Source organism: Sciurus carolinensis, chromosome 15 (assembly GCF_902686445.1).
Source record: "Sciurus carolinensis chromosome 15, mSciCar1.2, whole genome shotgun sequence".
Classification (NCBI taxonomy): domain Eukaryota; kingdom Metazoa; phylum Chordata; class Mammalia; order Rodentia; family Sciuridae; genus Sciurus; species Sciurus carolinensis.
Window position 1 is genome coordinate 56,918,192 of NC_062227.1, and position 9,675 is coordinate 56,927,866.

The 9,675-nt window shown below is 41.2% G+C and overlaps 1 protein-coding gene across 3 annotated transcripts in view; it reads right to left on the bottom strand.

Moving 5' to 3' along the window:
• The window catches only part of Dym (dymeclin), a 369,953-nt gene extending 363,157 nt beyond the window's left edge, over positions 1–6,796 (bottom strand). The window contains exon 1 of one of the 3 annotated variants that reach the window (XM_047527019.1): positions 6,501–6,796. The gene's annotated coding sequence lies outside the window, so the exon portion shown is untranslated. Of the gene's footprint in view, positions 1–6,397 lie in introns of all 3 variants that reach the window. The other 2 variants (XM_047527018.1, XM_047527017.1) reach the window with 2 other exon arrangements.
• Positions 6,797–9,675: the final 2,879 nt, after the last annotated feature.

Below are 9,675 nucleotides of genomic sequence, written 5' to 3' on the forward strand. Positions count from 1 at the left end.
AGTCCACAGATAGAAAAACTGGTTGTGAGGTACGGCAGAATATGATCATTGCCTACCCAATCTCCAGTCCTCCCCTACTTTCAGTAACAGAATCAGGATTTTTGAGTACCTTCCTGTTCAGCTAAAGGATATACTTAAGACTCCTTATGACGGGGTGGTCACTTCTTTGTCCCTTCCTCCTTCCTTGGAACATGGCTATTTTAGCTACAACTCCTGCAGTCATCCTGGACCCAGAAATCAAAGGCCATACCCTAGGGATGACAAAGTAAGAAACCACAGGGGCTAGGTCTCTGATGTCAGTGAAGCTGCCATACCAATCTTCAATTGTCTACCTCTGGATTTCTTTCACAAGAGAAACAAACTACTACAATTTTGAAGCTATTATTTTTCAGAACTCTGATACTTATTGCCAAACCTAATCCTGATACAGGAGGTTTTGAAAGTATTCTAAGAAAAAGGTGAAGGACTGCATGCAATATTTTGAAGGAAGCATTGTCAAAATGCAGTAATTAACTTAACCTAAAATAAACTGTCAATGGGTGTGGTGGTGCACACCTATAATCCCAGTAGCCCAGGAGGCTGAGGCAGGAGGAGAGAGAGTTCAAAGCCAGCCTCAGCAACTTAGTGAGGCCCTAAGCAACTCAGTGAGGCCCAAAGCAACTCACTGAGACCCTATTTTATTTCTAAATAAAATATAAAAAAGGGCTGAAGATGTGGCTCAGTGGTTAAGTTCCCCTGCATTCAATCTCCAATACCTTGGGCAAACTGGAAATTCATATGCAGCAAAATGAAATTAAACCTCTATCTCTCACCCTGCACAAAACTCAACTCGAAATGGATCAAGGACCTAGGAATTAGACCAGAGACGCTGCACTAAACAGAAGAAAAAGCAGGCCCAAATCTTCATCATGTCGACATAGGACCAGACTTCCTTAACAAGACTCCTAAAGCACAAGAAACAAAAGCAAGAATCAATAAATGGGATGGATTCAAACTAGAAAGCTTTTTCTCAGCAAAGGAAACAATCAATAATGTGAAGAGAAAGCCTACAGAGTGGGAGAAAATCTTTGCCACTCACACTTCAGATAGAGCACTAATGTCCAGAATCTATAAAGAACTCAAAAAACTTTACACCAAGAATACAAACAACCCGATCAATAAATGGGCTAAGGAACAGGACAGACACTTCACAGAAGAAGATATACAATAGATCAACAAATATATGAAAAAATATTCAACAACTCTAGTAATTCGAGAAAAGCAAATCAAAACTACCCTAAGATTTCATCTCACCCCAATCAGAAAGGCTATTACCAAGAATACAAGCCCCAACAATAGATGTTGGCAAGGATGTGGGGAAAAAGGTACACTCATACATTGCTGGTGGGGTTGCAAATTGGTGCAGCCACTCTGGAAAGCAGTTTGAAGATTCTTTAGAAAACTTGATATGGACCCACCATTTGACCTAGCTATCCCACTCCTTGGCCTATACCCAAAGGACTTAAAATCAGCATACTACAATGACACAGTCACATCAATGTTTACAGCATCTCAATTCACAACAGCTGGATTGTGGGACCAACCTAGATGCCCTTCAATAGATGAATGGATATAGAAACCGTGGTACATATATACAAAGAAACATTACTCAAACATAAGGAAGAATAAAATTATGGCATTTGCAGGTAAATGAATGGAGTTGGAGAATATCATGCTAACTGAAATAAGGCAATCTCAAAAAACCAAAGGCTAAATGTTTTCTCTGATAAGTGGATGCTGATACATAACGAGGTGGGGGGTAAGGGAAGAATGGAGGAACGTTGAATTGTGTCGAGGGAAATGAGGAGAGGGGAGGGGGGGGAAGGAAAGATGGTGGAATGAGACAAACATCATTATTACCCTATGTACATGTATGATTACATGAATTATGTGACTCTACATCCTGTACAACCAGAGAAATGAAAAGCTGTACTCCATTTGTATACAGTGAATCAAAATGCATTCTGCTGCCATGTATAACTAAATAGAACAATTTTAAAAGTTCCCAACTCAAAAAAAAAAAAAAAAGAAATTGATTGTCAGTCATACAACATACAAAAAATTTTTAAAAATATAATCCCTCCAATGTCCCTAAAGAAGAGTTACAGCAACTTTTGGTGCCATTGTTTTTAAATAATGTGATAAAAATTAGAGAAGACATAAAAATGTACTGTCCAAACTTCCTTAAAGGAATGAAAAAAGTCTTTTAGTAAATAAGATCTATATGTAAAGTTTAGGTTATTTTGTCTAGAAATAAGTAATGTGAAGATAACATACAAACTATTTACAAGCACAGTGTGAAATTCAGAGCACTAAGCTCTGCTAAAAACCTTACCAGGGAAAATAAGCTTAAAGGCAGGAGGAGATATTAATTTCCATCACACATCCTGATTTAAAAGTGTTTTAAGGTGCTGGGAGATAGCTCAGTCGGTAGAGTGCTTGCTTTGTAAGCACACGGCCCTGGGTTCGATCCCCAGCACCAAAAAAAAAAAAAAAAAAAAAAAGCTTAAAAGTGTATTAAAACATACCAACAGAGTGAGGGCCTTCATATCTAGGAACAGTCAAGACTTCCGAAGCTAAGTAGGAAAGTGGAATCACACCAGGAAGCAGGATATCAAACTAGGTCTTCCAGAAATTCCTGCTACCTTCAAACTAACCTGTTTCAGAAGGGGAGAGGAGCAAAGACCATCTTGTCTTTATGCTTTTCAGGTCCACAGTACTCAATCACATCCAGCTGAGTCACAAAATGAGAATTTGAGAGGGTGCTTCAAGTCCAAATCTCATACCAGCTCATTCTGCCTAAAAAATGTTCTCTTTACTTTAAGAGTCCTCTCTTCCTGCTGAATTATAAGTGCCTTTATCTCCCATTAGGACAAAGAGTCCCTGTCCTCTCAATCTGTACACAGCAAACATCATTGCCCCAGAGCATCATAGATACACACACACACACACACACACACATACACACTGATTACAGGTATACAATATTTCGAAAACATGAATATGAAAGAGACGAAATTGAAATACAGAAAAACTTTACGTGCATTATATTATTTTATACTTTTAAAGGTCTCACTTTACCAAAACCAGTACCATAGGTGTATTTCCCAAGTATCTGTTCAGTTAGTAGGGAAAAAAGGCAACAGTCGTCTCTAGCTCTAACCATTATCTACTATCATATATGAAAGATGGCATTCTTGTTGCATTTGCAGAGCAAAGAAAACCACCTACATTCTGAAGCCTCAACAAAACATTCCAAAACACACTGGGGCAGGCAGAAAAATCCAAAGATGTCCACTTCTTAATCTGTGGAACCTTTGATTGTTATTTGCAAAAGGGACTTTCCAGGTGTGATTAAATTAATGATTTTTAGTTGGGTAGATTATCCTGGACTATCCAAGTAGGTCTAATCCCATCACCTAGGTCCTTAAAAGCAGAAAATTTTCCCCAACTGTCGTCAGACAAGTGTTGACAGAAGAATGATCAGAGAGATGCATCACTGGTGTCTTTGAAGATGGAGAAAGGGAGACATAAACCAAGGAAAGTGACAGACTCTAGAAGCTGGATGAGGCAAGGAAATGAATTCTCCCCTAGAAACTTCCAGAAAGGAACAAGGCCTTGTTGACACACTGATTTTTGCCCACTGAGACCCATTTTGGACTTCTATAGAAGTATAAAATAATACATCTGTGTTATTTCAAGCACTAAATGTGTGATAATACATTATTAATCATAGAAAACTAATAAACACACACAGTAAATGACTTTTCACAATATGTAAAATTATCTGGAGGGGAAAAGCAAAATCAAATTTCCCAAATATTTAGAGCACAATAAGAGTTAGTTGTGCATACTGCAGAATATTTCACTTCTATTTCTCTCCTGCCATCACAAAATTCCATTCAGTAGAAAGCCAACAACACCTATAACCCTAGTGACTTGGGAGGCTGAGGCAGGAGGATCACAGGCTCAAGGTCAGGTTCAGCAACTTAGCAAGACCCTGCCTCAAAATAAAAAATAAGAAAAATGTCTAGGGATGTAGTTCAGTGGTAAAGGATCCCTGGGTTCAATCCCCAGTACCAGAAAAAAGAAAAAAAAAAAAAAAAAAAAAAAAAAAAACGGAAAAACAAGGTAAAAGAAAAAAAGCTAGCAAATGTGTCTTCAAACTTTTTGCACTGAATGAGCTATTTTATTTTTTTAAATGGAACAATTAGAATAGCAGGATCTACAGGAAACAATCAAGAGACAGTTACACTGTATTCCTCAGTCAAATATAAAAGTGTTTGCACTGTTTTCCCCCTGTATCAAATGGATACCACATAAAAAAAAAAAAAAAAAAAAAAAAAAAAAAAAAGTCCTGCAGAGTGCGTTGGCAAATACCTGTAATCCCAGTTATGTGGGAGGCTGAAGCAGAAGGATCACGAGTTCCAGGTCAGTCTGGGCAACTTAGTGATACCCTATCTCAAACTAAAAAATACACAGGGTTGTGGGATATAGTTCACTCACAGAGTACCTCTGGGTTAAATTCCCAGTACAGGGAGAGGGGAAATCTTTCTAGACAACATTAAGATTTATTATTAATTTTTGTGTAACAAGGTATTATGAGCACATTAAAAGGAGAGACTGATCAATCTTTCATAGATTTATACTGAGATATTTACAGATGAAATGGTATGCCTAAGATCTGCTTTAAAATAATTGGGAGTGGGGGGATAGGAATGAATAAGAATACAGTTGAAACTAAATTGGCAGGAGTAAATCACTGTTGGAGTTGGGTAATGGGTACTTGGGAATACATATTTCACTGTTTGCTTTTGGTTTTTTCTTTTCTTCTTTTTTCAGGGCCTCATACATGTTCAGCAAGTTCTCTACCACTGAGTTACACTTCCAACCCATCTAAACTTTTCTATAAAAGATACTAAAACAAAAAAGACCTTGACCTATCATAATAATATAGACTTCTCAATACCTGAATTGCCTTCATATTAATATTGCCCTACCTCAATTCTCTACCACTCGCAATTGATAGTTTTATCAAGTATTCTTTAACTTCTACTCATTTTACCCTATTTACTAATCTTATGAGCTTAAGCAAGCCCCCTAGCCTCTAAAAAACTGGTTCTTCATTTGCACAATGGGAATATTCATACTTACTCAGACTATCTCTGAGTTGCCAAGAGGATTATCCAAGATAAAAACTCCAAAAGTAAGATAATCATTCTAGAAATCCATATATTCTTAAATTTCATCATCTGCAGCAACCATTCACCTCTTTCTATAGAATTTCTTCCCTTCCACGGGGGGTCAAGAGCTCAAGCACCTGCGTTTCTCTTGCAAGATTACACTCCTTTCCATTGTCTCCACCCGTTTTCACATCTTCCAGTCCAACACTTGCTCTCCACAGGACCTCTGACCAATCTCTACTATCCCCTTTCAAGGATTCCACTACATCTGACCCTAATCTTTCCTGGGTACCTCCTCTGCTGGCCGTATTACAATAATGCCCTCACCTCCCTACCCCTTTGCAGTACTCTGATTATCTTTATCACCCCAGTAGCCTCAAACCCCACTACTGCCATCCCCCCTGCTTCCACAAACACCTTTCACCCTTCAATTACAACACAACTGCTGCCCTGCGGTGGCGCTGGTCTCTAATCCCACCAGTTCAGAAGACTGAAACAGGAGAATCTCAGGTTCAAAGTCAGCCTCAGCTATTTAGAGAGGCCCCCAAGAAACTGAGACCTCAGTCCCAAAATAAAATCAAAAGGGCTGGAGATGTGGCTCAGTGGTTAAACGCCCCTGGGTTCAAACCCTCACACACACACACACACACACACACACACAAAAGAAAAAAACTTCTCGGGCGAATACGTGGAGACAGAAAAGACGATTGTTGCGGGGGTCGGGGGCGGGGATAAAGTGTGCCTGCTAACAGGTACGGGCTTCTTTCGGGGTGAGAAAAATGTCCTGGAATTAATGGTAAGGTTGCACAACCAGGTGAATATACCAAAAGCCACGGAGCTGTACTGTAGTTGTACTTTTAAAAGGTGAATTTTATTATATCTCAATAAAAGTATATATGTCAAACACACAAACTGCTCACCCTGCCCACCACACGCCCATTTGTCAGGCCAACATCACCCCATCTCCGGAAGCACCGAGTTGCCCTTCGGTATCCCCCAACTCCCACCCCAGACGGACCGAGGTCCCTCGCACTCTCGCCTCACACACCCCCTCGGGCCCGCCGGGAGGGGAAGAGAGGCCCGGCTCCCGCGGCTCAGCACGGCCCCGGGGGTGGCCCAGGCCCCTCCAGTAGGAAAGTGTCCCTTCTCCCCCGGCTGGCGGAGCTGCCACTCACCGCCCGACGCGGCCGGGAAGGGGAGGTGTCCGGAACCCGCTCTGACAAGGGGCGGTTGCCGCGCTGCGGGGTCCGCGCTGCCAGGGGCGGCGCCACAGCCCACCTGTCTCAGCCCGCGGGAGCTCCGCTCCGGCCCCACGAACGGCGGGCGGGTTGCAAGAGGGCGTCAGAGAAGCGCGGTCCCGCCGCAGCCCGGGTGGCGCACCCCAGCTCAGGCCTCCATGTTTCCACCTCTCTGCGGCTCCGACTCGGGCTCCGGCTGTGAATGGGTTCCGACTAGGCTCCAACCCCGGCCGCGTCTGTGCGGAGGCCGGGGGCGGGGGGCGGGGGAGAGACGAGGGAAGCGACCAAGAACGCGACGAAGGACCGAACGGCCGGGCGCGCGCTGGCGGGCGGTCCCTTGGCGCGAGGCGCACAGGCTTCTGGGAAATGTAGTCCTTCGGGCGTGGCTCGTGTCTTCACGTCTCCCCGGCAACCTCCCAGCCACGTGGCAGCACCTTGAAACCGCAAAACTCGACTTCCCAGGTGCCTTATCTATATATATTAAGGCTCCTGTTAATTCCAACAGGCTAACCATCCCAATGTCAAGCAGTTTCTTGTGGGGCTCTGAAGAATTGAGAAATGGAAAAAACAACTTTTGATGGAGGCAACTGGAAGGTCTAAACCTGCCTGCAGTAAGGAAAATCAATATGGTGTAGTGACAGAAGGACAGAAATTGAAGCCAAATGGGTTGAAGTAACCTTAATGACAACCTTAAGCAATTAAACTTTTCCTCTCCCAACCAGTTTCTGCATCTAAAATATATACATGATGATTACTGACATTACAATAATAATTAACCATTCACATTGAGTTATTTTCTGTCTGCTATGCACTGTTACTCCTCCACCTAACCCTATGAAACCACTCTCATTTCTATTGTATAATCAATTGTTCTCTGTAAAATATGAACAGATGCTAAATATCCTTTTCCAATATCAACTGCCTATAAATTCACTGAGTCTGCAGAAGAACAGGAAAATATACTAAAACACAAGATACCTAGCTAAAAAGAGGTGGGCACTAATGTGCAGCCATTGTAAAGAATGCTATGGATGAATGTTTATTTGAAAACAATATATACTGAGTAGAAACAGTATTCATAGTATTATCTAATTTTTGTAAATTAATTATATTTATAATACCTAATATATGTTCCCAGGGGAAGAGAGGTTAAAAGAATATTAACAATATGCAACTTGGGATCATGATTGTGTCATTAAAATTTATTTTTCCCTATATGTTGTCTAATTTTTCTGCAATGGATATTAATTACATGTATAATATTATTTTTAAATTATAGCAAAAAGAGAAGTAGGCACCAAATCCAAAGTAATTTGTGATTTTGCCTGCACACACTCTTCCTCCAAATTGACCCAGAAACAATTATGAACCTTATTTTTGAACTGGCTTTATGGATCAAGAAGCAGCATATTCTACTTTAAGGTGATCCTAATAGAGAAATTTTATATTCCCTCTCTTTTGTATTTTCAGATGGTGTTAGTCAACTTCTGGTGGCTGCAGCAGGATACTCAAGATAAACAACTTCAAAGAAGTAAAGATTCATTTGGGGTTGTGGTTTCAGAGGTTTCGATCCATGGTCATTTGGCCCTATCACTTTCTGCCTGTGGTAACAGAGTAGATCATGATGCAGCTGCCTGGGAAGGAATGCTGCTCACCCTATGAGGGCTGGGAAGCAAAAACAGAGAGGAGAGGACAGAGTTCAAATATCCCCTTCAAGGCACATCCCTGGACCTAACATCCTTCCCTAGGGCCCCACCTCCTAAAGGTTCCACCATTTCCCAATAGTGTCACAGGCTGGGAACCAAACCTTTAGCAACATGGGTCTTGGGGAACTTTTAAGAGTCCAACCATGACAAATGACTTGAAATTAAAAGGATCTTGCCATTGTTCCTAGACAACTCTCATAATGTTGCTAGGTGAACTTCCTAAGTCACAGGGTAAGATTAGGAATGGTTCTAACAATACAGGAAGTCTGGATTAGAATAGCAGTGCTTCAGTAACTTTAGTATACATGTAAAATGCCAAGTATTATCCTTGTTCACTAATTTTCAATACTACCTGAAGAAATAATCATGATACTTTGACCAACTTCTTCAATGTGTCTAGTTAGTGCAGCTACACCCACAGGCAAGTCATGAAAACCTTCCACCAAATGCATCAGGGTGTCCTGGATTGGATCCCAGAATCCAAAAACAAGGCAACAGTGGAAAGACTGATGAAAGCCAAATGAAGTCTGAAGCTCAGGTAAGTGTATTGTACCTATGCTAATTTTCTACTTCTGACAAATATATCTTTATTACATAAGATGTTAACATTAAAGGAAGATGGGCAAAGAAAATACAATTCTTTCATGAATCTAAAATAATTCTATGTGATTGGCAGAATAGTGTCCACCCATTAATCCCCAGAGCCTATGAATATGTTAGGTTACACAGCAGAGGAAATCAACCTTGCAGATAGCATTGAGATGGCCAATCAGTTGAATTTAGATAGGAAGATTATCCTGGGTTATCAATATGGGTCTACTGCAGTCTTGAAAAGTAGAAGAGGAAGATGGAAGTCAGAGGAAGGTAGCTGCACATCAGAGTGATGCAATGTGAGGACCAGGTACTACTGGCTTGGAAGATGCGAGAGCCCAGGAATGTGGGCGGTTACTTCTAGAAACTGGAAAAGGCAAGAAAAAATTATCCAGAAGTGCACTCAGCCTTGCCAGTGCCCTGATTTTAACCCAATGAGACTGTGACATAGTTAATGTGTGTTGTCGTAAGTCACTAAGTTTCTGGAAATGTGTTATAGCAACCGCAGAAAATAAATACATTCAAAAATTGGAAGTGTAATAAAACTGGGGGGAAAAAACCCACTTCCAAATGACTGCCTGTCTCTCCAACACGTTTCCTATCTGGGATTGTACAGTTGTTCACAGTACTGACAAAGTAATCATAGAACAGAAGATGCACCCCAAAACGTTATACTTTGTTTTGGAAGACAGGCAATAGTTATTTGTTTATGCAGCAGCATACTTATAACATTTCCCTGTTGGTTAGATGATTATGGAGAACAACTATACTCCAGAAAGAAAAGCCAGGGAAACAATGACCTGTGAGACACTGGATAGGGTCCAGAACTGCAGTCCAGTGTAACCTCTTCTTCCTTCTCACTGCTCTGCAACTTTCCAAGAAGATACTGTTGTCCTCAAAAGGAGGACCCGTGCCTGC